We start from the raw sequence: 12,670 nt of genomic DNA, 5'->3' as shown, positions 1-12,670 counted from the left end.
CATGAGCAGAACTACACAGAAAATCCAAGGGGGATTGAAATTCTAAACAAAACTACAGGGGGCTTCATTAGGAACACCACCATCAACATCTCTCATCTTTTGAGACATCCCATTCCATTTTCTGTTGAGGCTACCTCTGTGAAAGACAGAAGCTCTTTAACGATATGAAATATGTATGTCATTTCCCTGCAAAATAACAGGCATGTTTGTCCTGAACTTGACAGATTCCTGAAAAGTGACAAGGCTTACAAATATGTTGCATACAAGGATGCACTGGTTTGATGGCCACTGCTGTCACTGTTAGCTGTGACTCCAGGGCACAGGGAACGTGTCGTAAGTATACTTGAAGTCACGGTTATGCCCATGTGAGGCAGTGTTCAGCAGGTAGCACTGCTGCAATGCAACCCATTTAGAAGTGTCATAAGGCAACATTCCTACTCCACAGAGGCATCGGGAGTGCAGTGCCTTTTTGCCATGGCAGGTTCGGTGACAGGGTAAGTCTCCTACTTGGAGAAGCTGATCTGTCTTTAGCTGCCATTATTTATGCCACCTCCCATTCTGTCATAGACAAACGAGGATATGTGAAGAGCCTGGAAGTTAAAGTAAAAGGACTTCTTCATGAAAACAGGTTGTTTCCTCCTATTCAATCTGCCATAGGCTCAGAACAAGATGTGGTAACGGAAGAACATGGAAAGGTCAGGTTATTTTCTTTAAATACTTTTGTGGCTAGAACAGCTTACAAAAGTGTCTCAAGATCATAACTTAAGCATGATATACAAAATTTGTCCAGGATCTTGCCTCAGATTGACTAGCATTGGATTCTTCCTAAGAAGGGGAAAAAAGTGAACAAAGAAAGAAATTATGAGTGTTTTGTCAGGGGAGTGCCTGCCCTTAAAGAAAGTCCTTCTTGAACATCAACAGTTGGAAACTGATCTCTGAGCTCAGGGTCCCCAAATTAAACTATATAATTAACAAATGAGTACAGTACTTTTTTGGAGTAGAGTCTGTAATTCTGCAAGTACTTAAATTATGAAATAAGGGGGAACTAAAAAGTGCATACTACTACTTCTTTAGAGCTGCAGACAGCAGCAAAATGCTGGAAAGGCTGTGTAGGGGCATTTGTAAGTTCATCCCTGGGGCTGATCTAGGCACCTGGGATAATGACATTTGAAATGCAACAATAGCTAGTGGTGTGACTAGAAATATGCCAAGGAAAAGCACTTAAAGCCCCACCCCATGCTACTAAAATGAGCAGGGCTGTTCCTTGACTTTGTTACAACACTGTAGCTGAGCTATATGTCTAAGGTTATATTCTTGTTAGAACACGATCAAGGTCCCAGCCATACTGCATATTTTAATCATGCTGTAATTGCACCAGGGGACAACAGCAGGATAACCAGGTCCTAAGATACTGACATATTTGAGGTGAAGTCAGAGAGAGCAAGAGAATATCCAGAAGTAGAAAAGACAGCATAGATGAAGTGCCTTAAGGGAAAAGACTCATGTCTGCCAGAAAGTCAGAATAAGATGGGCCTGCATAGAAATCCCATGATAGATTTACAGGCGCAGCAGTTTGATAGGTATACTTGCAAGTATAAATTCATTAAGACTTGCTCTGGTTAAAAATCAACCAGTGTGCCTTGCAGTGGAAGCAAAAGAAGTATGCTGTGTAATAAGAACAGAGAACTAATGAGAATTCTCCAAGCATGTATCAGAAACCTCTTGATTTTCTTTACTACAGTATTCCTCTGGAGAAACCCCCCATTCCGATAGCTGGCTACTCCCTTAATAGCACCGAATCACCCACTTTATCTTGCCTTTACCCAAAAGACTGTCCCTAGCATACTGTGGTGCTACTCACTCCATTCCCTGGAACTTTCAACAAAAAAACACACTGCTGCAGAAGGAAGTCAAGTCAAGTAACACAGCTGTGCTTAAAAAGGAAAAACTGTGTGTGTGCATGTGGAGGGGAGGATACAGAGATAACGATACATATCATGCAGGCCAACAAGGCACCCCGTCAGAATCAGGGGAAATTCTTCCGAAGCTACATCAGGCCAAACATGCTTGCTTTTATGGTGCTGAGAGTTTGGCAGGTATCATCATTTGCTGTCATCTCTGTTGACCAGATACCTATTCATTAACTATTCTTCTTTATTTATGTTATTTATCCTCACTCTAATAGCCAAAGGTTCTATCAGTTATCAGGTTGAGATAAAAGCCAGATTTCAGGGTTCAATAAGAATAATAAATAGAGCTAATACATGACCAAACTGCAGCCCTGAGAATTATCTCCAAGTTTCAAAATATACAAAGCATCAAATAGGAAGGAGTAACAGCATCTCATTTGCATTCATACAGCTTTTAATGTAGTACACATACTATGCTGCTAAACAAAGAAATAAATCCAAGTAGTTATTTTATTTTTTGATGTTAAATGTGCAAAAATGCACATAAGGGACGCAGAGTGACAAAGTATGTGTCAACAGGAACTTCAGCATAACCATGGTCCAGAAGAAAATGCTGACTTCGGAAGCCCAAGACTCCCAAAAGCTGGAGAGCATCCCAATGGGAGGCTTCTTCCTAATATACAATGTCACTTCTACGCTTCCTCTACAAGTCCATTATCAACTACACTGTGAGACTGAACGCTGGTCTATGGGCATTCTTAGCACTCTCAATCCAGCCATTCTTATGGCATTACTTACCTGGATTTTAAAGTAATACGAAAAAAACTCCTCACTCCACTGAACTTGCCTTCATGAGACTACAAAGCAAAGAATCATATTCTAAGAGAATTTTGGTCACTTGACATATAGGGTTCACATTTTAGGAGAAATACCAGAAGCAATGAAGTTACCTACAATGTCAGAAGAGTTACCTAGAGTTTGTGCACACTGTAAGAAACCTATGAGATGCAGTGAAACCCCAAAGGAACTTCTGGTCATCCCTTTGCTTGATCAGCCACAAACTCAACTGAAGACGAGGAATCCTAAGGGTACTGCCACAAAGAAGTAAGCTACATGCAGAGCATCTTGTAAGGTATCTCGTCTGAGTGGGAGAAATGGATTGCTCCAAGCCTGAAACGCATCCAAGCAGAGTCAGCTTTTGCACACTAAATCTGAAGGCCTCTCAGAGCAGGTGTCTTTCAGATTGTTCATGTTCAAAGATGTGCCAAGGCTCCTTCCTCAGCTGTCCATGTCAAAGTAGTGTAGTGTCTCTCTCTGCATTGGACAGAGTTAAAAAAAAAAAAAAATCACATCAGATAAACTCAAATTTCAGACTGCTTAGCTGAAGCTTGTCTGAATGAGCCAGGTCTCTTTGGCAAGAAAAAATTGGGCTGGGTGTCTTGCAACAACACCCCTTCTTGAAGCAATCTGCTACTTCCAGAAGTTTCATCCATTCCTGCACAACATGAGATTGGCCATCTTAGAGGAGATAAAATAAGTATCTGAGAAAATCCAGAAACCAAAAGCAGAGCATATTACTAAAAGTAGGGCTACCATGCTATATAGCAGAATCCCCCATTGCAATATTGGGTAGGTAACAGAAAGACAATTCTCCTTACAGTTAGGAAGAAAAAAAAAATCCTGCCTGTGGCCAGAGCTGCATCTACAATGTGTTGGTTGGAGCAGTCTGCAGCCACCTTTATCTTGAATGCTGAGGTGTGGCTCAGGCTCATGTAGCTAGCACGCCCTAACATGCAATGCACATCTAGATTTGAGTGAGCTTTTATCAGATCAAAATGAAGTACTGCTTGCTGGGACCCGTAGTCTCTGAGGGCTGTATCTCCTTATAAGAAGACAGAGGGCCACAGGGCACGTCACGGAACTCCACAGATTGCATGTGGCCCTCCCACGGTTAGTTTGCAACATGACACACTGCCAGGAGAGAGATCAGATTGGAAATCTGGGCTGACAAGACAACAAAAACTGAAAAATCTTATGAAAATAGATCTCTCAGCTTAGAAAAGCAGAGGAAGAAAACATCTGAGATACGCGAGTCCTCCAGCAGGTACACTGCATACTTGTTACTTTTTCCCTCTACATACTAACAAACCAATAGCCGTGTATATTATTTAAATTGGCATTAACAGAAAAAAATAATTAAAAAAAAAATAAAAGTGGAGGGAAATACCTTTGCTTTTCCCTCTCAAAAAAAAAAAAAAAAAAAAAGTTGTTAATAGCCATCTGGTCACCTCCTTTCACAACAGTTTATTACAAACAGCCCAGAACCCAGAAGACTGTTATCAACCAGTCTTCTAGGTTGTATTTGCATCTCAACTATTACCTCTCCAAGTAAGGAGGTCCATCACTTCAGCAGAACAACTTGCAGAATTAAGTTTGTTCTTTGCTGTGCTTTTATTTTCCAGGCAAATCCCTGAAGAGTTATACCACACTTTACATGGATAGCATGACAGCTTTCGGGATAAATTACTTGAGATGGTGTGGGGCTTTATACTTGTTTTGTGAACAAGAAAATTGAAATACCTAGGGAAAGCTTGGTTTGAAGCAATCCCTGTTTAATGCTTAAATGCTTTTTCCCTTTAAAATGCAAAATTTGGAAACTGTTCCCGCTGTTACTTCAAAAAGCAATGACTTTCCCCAGTATATCTGGTGTTAATGTGACTCTTGAACCATGTCACACACAAAAATCAGAAGTTTTCAAACAGAAAACAGAGAGAGGGTTCGTCCATGTATTTTTCACTCCTGCGTTTCCTTTTAGTTCACCTCCTGGTCTTTTCAGTTTCCCTAGTTCTCCTGCTTGTGCTTTCACAAAGCTTTAGAACTAGAAGAGACCACTCAGAGTAAGTTGGTCTGCCTGCATCTGTAATACAGGCCACAGTATTTTAGTCTTCACTTGCCCTTTTCCTTCTCTCTATCATGACTGTCATCCACAGCTGCTTTTCTGCTCAGACTGACTCATCATCTCAAAGGATGAATTTCCATTTGGCTAACAAATTCCACTCTCAGAAAAACTCTGCACCACAACAACAAAAGGAAAATTGACAGCTTCTTTTTAAAAATATTTTGACGTATTATAAGAAAGTAATGTCCAGAAAACATTATAAAAATACATATAATACAGGTCAGCATAATCATCAGCATGGCCGATGATTCTACACTTAGACCAAAAAGAAAAACACATTAAAAAGTTTTTAATCACTCCAGGATAACTGCAAGGATAAGTGCAAATGTCTCGTGTGTGTATATGTGTATGTATATATATATATATATATATATAGGATCACAATCCTTTAATTATATAAATAAAGGATCACAAATAAAAATCACAAGCACTGTTCTTATCACTTTAGGGCTTTATTCCATGTGCATACAGCTCCCAATCAACTTTATGAGTCACATTCATTTACGACTATGACAGTCCCATTAATAGACACCTCTGATTTGAGTAAAATCTCTATTAATACTTAATAACCAAAGCTGAGCAAGAAGAGAAAAACCTGTATAGAGGAGCCCACCACACAGTTAAATGGGAATAGACATATACAGCAGACATATACAGCATACGTGAATTTTTGCCCCGATTTCTAAGATTAGAAATTATAAAACAAACAACTAGCATATGCTCCTAGTTAAAGCATGGTGGGCTATCCTAGTTGGCAACTGTTATTCCAGCATTGCACAAAGGTGAGGAATTAAGTTGTATTTGTCAGGTTCCTGACATCAATAAAAATGTAAAGATGCTGCTCAGAGCTATTGTGCATTCTGACTTTGCCAAATCTAGTCTCAAAAAAAGTAAAAAATAAAATAAAACAACACAGAAGAACAACAGGAATAGAGCCATTCGGAAACTATTTTTTCCAAGAAACTGGTTAAGGGTATGAGTCACAAAAACACTGACTAGTATTTTCATTTACCTCTCTTACTCCAGGAGCTCTTTGTTACATATCCAAACCCGGGACCAGCAGCCATAAGAACTTGCTGGCTCCCTCCCTACATGATCTCATTTCTGGGCCAGAAGGTACAGCTAAGCAACAGCAGATGGCCATTGGAGGCTATCCAGACATACAGCGAGGTAGCTGCACCCGATCCTCAACAAGCAATCTAGCATTTGCTCTAGAGGAGGGGAAGGCAGAAACGAGAGATGAATGCTGGAACAGAGGGCTACAAGAACGGTCAATCAGCCCACATCAAAAAAAGACTACCTTCACCTAATATATTAGTCATACTAATTTAATTTCAGTCATAAAACTCACAAGTTTCTAGCTACTCACCACTAAATCACAACCCTCAGCAAACAGCAGCTGATTACAAACATCAGATAGATCAAAATAATTTCCTTCCTGTTGAAATACACCTGGACTGCACTTTGCATCTACATTTTACACTGTTCAGGTGACACAAAAGTGTCACTCACTATACTGCAATGTTAGTTTATACCAACTTTTTACAAGGCTCAAAACATTACATTCAAAAAATTATATTTTATGTGCACATGATTACAGTGCTCTCAAATCTTTGTTGAGCTGTTTTCACTACTAATGAGATGTAGAACACCTTGCAAATGTTTTTACTGCTGTGCAGTACCACAGCTCCGCTGAGGATGTGAAATGTCTACGCTGACCAACACGTCAGAGGAAGTCTCAGTAGAGCGCATGCGCTAACTGAGCAGGAATTCAGCCAGAACAGCGCAAAAGAGCAAGAGCTCTTTTCTAGTGCTCTGTATGCATCCTCTTACACAGCACAACATCCTTCAGCATCACAATTACATAAGGTTTACAGCTTGTAGGAAAGATATATGACAAGCAAAACTGTTTTCAGCACTCAAGTTAATTCACCTAAGGCTATCTCAAGTGTGCTTGTGATACTCTGCAGCTATTTTGTGACTGCAATGCACACAGCCTTCCTCGAAAAGAACTTTCTAATGGAAGAGACTATAAATACTTGCTAATTCAACCTTTTCTGTACTAAATTCCTTCTGGAACTGAAACCCTAACTCAGAATATCCATATAAGAACAGAAAGTGTGGCTATGCACAAGTAGTGTATTTTACAAGTACTAAGGCCAGTAAGGTTGTTTTCTCTAAGCCAGCATTAAAAAATCAGTATGCAATATTGCACACAGTTAACCAGTAGAATATAAGACAGAACAATTATTTTTAAAAGCGCTGGACTAACACAGTGCCTTGTTTTGCAAAAGGATGTTATAAAGATACCTTTCTGTACAACGCTATAAATCCAGTATCAGATCCATTAAATCTTTTTCAAAGTTCTACAATTTGTAGTTCTAACAGTGTCTGAATTTCTTTTAAAATACTACAATTGTTCACCTATTAAGATTGACAATCATAAAAACTAAAATAAACACCAGCAAATGCCTGAAAAATTAAGATTGATTAGATGGCTATTGATAAAGACTACCAATGTGGAAATCGCAAGTTACCTTATATCTTTATATACTCATTTCTAACAGCTTTCTTTGGATTACTGGCTTTCGTTCTTCCTATTTCATACAGCGTTTCATTATTTTCCCCACTATGCTTTTTCCACTGAAGATGATGAGCTATGTACCCAAAACACCATCCCAGCGTAAGGTCTCCTACCACATATAGATGTAAAGAAAATCCAGAATGCCAGGAGAGCTCTCAGCATCAATGTCCTCCCAGAGAGCACTTCCAAGGCTCTCCCTGCAGGGAATACATGATGCCCTCCTGGAAGAGCCAAAAGGTAACAGGCACTGCTGTATGTTTGTTCTATGAGCGGAATCTATAATTACTGCTTTTAAACCATGGAGACTAACATGATATTTTTACAAGGAGCCCTGGAAATTTTAGGAACTGCTTTTATTTTGTATTTATGTGCAGAGGAGAGGGGTGTGTGGATTCATTTCTTTCAGTTCACAAGTGCCAGATGCTACTGGAAAAGGAGGACAAAAGTAAGAGAATTAGAACTCCTTTATATACTCTATATATACACCTTTATATATTCCCATAGACTTATCTGAACACTTTATATATTCCCATAGACTTAACAGTACAGAAACAGAAGGGTAACCCTGCCTTGGGTTTGCTTCCACCCCCACCTCTTTCTAGCGGGGTCTAGACAAATGCATCTCAGAGCCCAAATGCACTGCTCAACAGATCACACAGCACCCTGCACACAGTGAGCCCATGAACTGGCCCCTTGCTACAGGCCATCAGGCACCAATAAGATACCTGGCACTTTTGGTACAGAAGAGCATTGTGTGACAAGCAGGAAGCCTAAAAACCAGCAGGGCAACAGCCCCCATAACAGATGAAAGCAGGGCTGATGAGAACTGCCAGATTTGTTGCAAACTGCAAAACTCTGGCACAAGAGTCAATTGCACATCTAACACTCAACGTGTGAGGCTTGGTAAATCTTGTCATGAATGCTAATACTTCACTAAGGAAAAACAACAGGAAAAAAAGATTAGTGGTAAGACTTAACTCTGCAGATTTTCCATTAAAAAAAATTACAGGCGGTGAAGCCACCACATTCATTGCAGCAGGCAGATGTTTTGTAAAACGTCTGTAAAATACATGCTTTTGTCTATTGGCAGCTCTGGATGTCAGACCAGGCTCATGCCCAAAAGCAATGGTCAGTTAGCATCCACCCCTGAAGCCACTCCCATATTGGAAAGGGTTAAAAAAAGAAATGTACCTTCACTCAGGAAGTTTAGAGAAGTGGGAGAAGGGTATGGAGAAAACCCAAGTGAAAGCTCCTATTTTGTAAACTACATATTATTTGTACGTATATTCAGGAGCTGCACTCCTATGCATTATGGATGAAAGCATCCCATATGTGAGCTTGGGAACTGAACACTCAAACTGGGATGCAGAACTGCATTTTGGTGGTCCTTGCAGTTCACACTGAGAAAGATCAAAACCTAACCCTACAGAAAACAGCCAGCACATCTGAAAACACCTAACAAGCTGGATTTACTTTTGTGCTACAGATCATCCAATCCTTTTCAGCCTCATTCTTCTCGGAATTACCAGAGAACAATATAAACAGTTATTTAAAAAGGCTCAAAGCATGTGAAAAGCCTCTCTCTAAAAATGCTTCAGCTCTGATGCTACAGATTGCTAGTGCTGCTTGCTTTTAACAGTGCTTCACTAGACAGTTTCATCATGGTTCCCGATAACGAAGTTCTTCACCTGTCATTATCGGGGTCCTGTTCATTTCAGCTATAATCCAGGTGAAGGTAAAGATTTCATCCCAAAAATGACTTAAAAAAAAAAAAAAAAAAAAAAGCTCTTTAATTTCAGACATCCTTGAAAAATAAACAAATAGGATTCAGTCAACATTCTTCCCACTGCGATAGAATGCCTTCTGCTCATTCAGGAACTTTTGCTAACATCTGCACAGCAAGCTCACCCGAACAAAAAAAGATCTCAGCGCAGCTACTGAAGGGTTGAGGATACTGTATGAGAATTAGTGCCCTGGAATTTGCCAGCTGTAAACCCTGTATTCCTTTCCTTGCAGTGATTGTTAAAGGAGGCAGCAGCTAGTTTATAATCTGCTCAGCTATTTCAGCTATGTACCTCAGCTAGTCAATATGAATCATCTTCTGTTATGCAGTTTTGCAGTTTCCAAAAAAAATAAGTGGCAGGCTAGTTTACAGTAAAAGAGTAGGTCTTGTTTCAGGTAAGGGCCATCACATACACAACATACATCCATGAGTAACTAACGAACAAAAAAAATATAACTTGCATCTCAGATAACTTCCTTGCTGTTAGGAGTAAATGGCAAGCAAACGGGATTCGGTGACATGCAACACAGCCAGTGATTACTGATACAGTAAACCAGTCGATGGAGTCTGGTTCTGGGAAGCTTTAAGAGGAAGACTACTGCAGAAGAAAATGGCTATACCATTAGACATGAGCCAGGTCACTTGACCAAAGCCTACTCTGCATGACAGCCACGTAAACTGCGATGCTGTTTGTACTAACTTGTGACTGTCTCCAGGACGGGAAAGAGGGCATAAGCCAGAAACTCCCTTCTTCAATCCCTCGTCAGTATCTTAATGCCCTTTGCAAAGACAGGGTATGTTCAAACTGCTGCGCTACAGCTCTCCCCTCAGAAGCCGCAGGCAAGCAGGCAGAGGTGAAGTAGCCCTGCTCTACAGGGTATCATATCAACTCCTTGTCAATCTCTCAGAATGCAATAGATAAAATGGCCCAAAACATTCTCCCTACTTCTTTCCTTTCCTGATATTTTGTAGAATCCTGTTACTGCACTGAAACACTCTCTTAAGCTTCATCTTTTTATCATTAAAATGTTTTGCTCTGGGTTTTGAAAGCCCATGCAATGGCAGGTCATAGCAAAACCAGCTGCCATTAAAATGATGTTTTCTGTAACTCTTTTTTTAGACTTGCTCTGGTACCTGAAAATCAAATGTGACTTTCATTTTTCTTGTTTCACCTCCAGTAGCACAGGTCTTAAAGGCCAAATTATGCCTTCAGTTACACATTTACAGCTCTACATACTTCATACCCTCTCCCTGCCCCTGTAAAATATTACATGTGGAGCTACAGGAATTGGCACTGTGTAGCAAGCTTTTCTTTATTACCTTCTCAGGGAATGGACAAAACTGGCAGCTACCGTATTTTAACTAAGTTTATTAATAGATCATTTACTAATTTCGCTGTGACTCAAGCTAAATTCTATGGTCAGTGACTGTTTCCACAATTCACATTTCCTATACATGCTCTTGTGATTGCTACACATAGATGCCTGTGTAGGATCCATTTTGCTTAGCTGTTATTATCATCTACTCTTCTGCCTCTGCAGCACCAACTTGAGCTTTTTGTCTCAATCAATTTCCCTGTAGAGGCCTGAGTTCTCACACAGAGAGGACGTGGGACTGAAGTGGATGCACACTGACTGCCTTAGGATCTACTGACAATACTGAAAATAACTTAACCTTCATCTCCAAACAGGGATATCCTCATTGAAGAATTCCTCTCCTAGAGCCTCTTCCAGTAGGATTCAGAAGAAAAAGAATAACTGCACGTATCTGCTATTTGATATGAGGGCCTTCGATGAGCTACAAACCAGCAATACAGTTAATCAGAGGGAATTCCTCTGGATACAATGAAGTGTACTCTAAAGCCATCAAAGCAAGAGAATTCAGAGTAAAAACAGAGATGCTTTTCCCACCCTGAACATGAGAAAGCATCTCAGCCCATTTCTGTTGCACAGATGAAGTCAAGCCAATGGGATATTGGGAGAATAATTCCAGATCAGGATACACGTTTATTGTAAAACATGTTCCAAGTTAAAGCTTGTTCTTCTTTTTTTTGTAAACAGTGTTACTAAGATAACCTAAAAACAAGAAAAAGCAAGAGACCTCCTAGCAATACTCATTTAGCAGAACACCTGTGAAAAACATTTTAGAAAGAGACTACGTAAGGTTTCAAGCAACTCTCTTAAGTTAAAAGGGAAAATACTCTAGCACGGTATTAAATGTATCCCCTTCAGTAAGAAACATCACATGCATGGCATTTTAAAAACATATGAATTCAAACTGCATAGCTATTTCTTCTAAAAATAAACCTTCAATTACAGTTATTTGCTGAAGTAATACCTCTGCTAACTGTTAAACCGTTTTGAATCATTACTAAAGCTGAAGATTGGCTGACCTTTACTAAAATTAATAAGCATGAATGCTATTTTGCAAAGAGCATTACTGCTGTGGCATGTTGACTGAGAATATCAAAGATAGATCTTTGCCAGATGTTCAGACATAGAAGAATCACCAAAATATTTTTAAACCATAGCAGTAAAATACAGTAAGGTGTACCTTATAAAACTATTGGGATGTAATCCCAAGGAGGAACACTACTCTGGACTGCTTTGGGAACTGGGTTAGACCTTTGATGGTCTGAAAGGCAAGAATAATTAAAATACTTTCTCTCATCACTTGCTAAGACATCTTTGCATAAGTTACAATTTAACTTAATTGTTATTTTCAAGTCTCATCTGTACATTAGTAGTGACAGTGGGGCTAAGTGAAATATCCTTTCAGGAGAAACAGTCCTGTGGAAAACTAAGACGAAAGAGATGAGAAGGCAGTATCAATGGATTTTCTCCAACTCTCCTTTACATTGTCCAGTGAAATTTGTAAACTGAAATTTCTTAAAGGTTTATAATTAAACTTGAAGAACTCACCACAGAACCAACATGAACCACTAATAATATTAAAATTGTCCATTATGCATCAAAAACTTCACGTATCTACTTCAAAGCATCAATTTCAACTTTGCAAGAAATAATTCTAAATTTTTTCCCTAACTCAGACAAGGAAACAATTTAAGTAACTTTGAACCCTATTTTCCAACTTATATTTAAAAATGCTTGAAGTTATGTTTCAGATTTTTTCCCAAAACCACAAGAGGTATATTAATACACTCTGTTTAAAGATGGAAATCAACACCATTATGGGTGCTGACTGCATTATGGGAATTATGGGAATTCCAAACATTATTGAAAATCATTCCAAATCAAGAACGTTAAAGGAATATATAATGGGGTAAAACACAATAAAATACAAATAACTGACTGGACTGGAACACTCTAAGAGTTGTATGTAGTTCACACATTTTCCTCTGCATTATCAGATTTTTCTAGATAGTGCTAGATCTGTGAAAGAAAATTAACGCTTTCACTAAAAGCACAGAAAAT

At 39.2% G+C, this 12,670-nt stretch overlaps 1 protein-coding gene across 2 annotated transcripts in view; it reads right to left on the bottom strand.

Annotated features, from left to right (window-relative positions):
• ALS2 (alsin Rho guanine nucleotide exchange factor ALS2) overlaps positions 1-12,670 on the bottom strand; it is a 216,680-nt gene that overhangs the window by 178,537 nt on the left and 25,473 nt on the right. The window lies entirely within an intron of this gene.

This window comes from Anas platyrhynchos, chromosome 7 (assembly GCF_047663525.1).
Source record: "Anas platyrhynchos isolate ZD024472 breed Pekin duck chromosome 7, IASCAAS_PekinDuck_T2T, whole genome shotgun sequence".
NCBI classification, from domain to species: Eukaryota; Metazoa; Chordata; class Aves; order Anseriformes; family Anatidae; genus Anas; species Anas platyrhynchos.
Note: the sequence above shows the minus strand (reverse complement) of the source record. Positions and strands in the feature narration are given on the sequence as shown.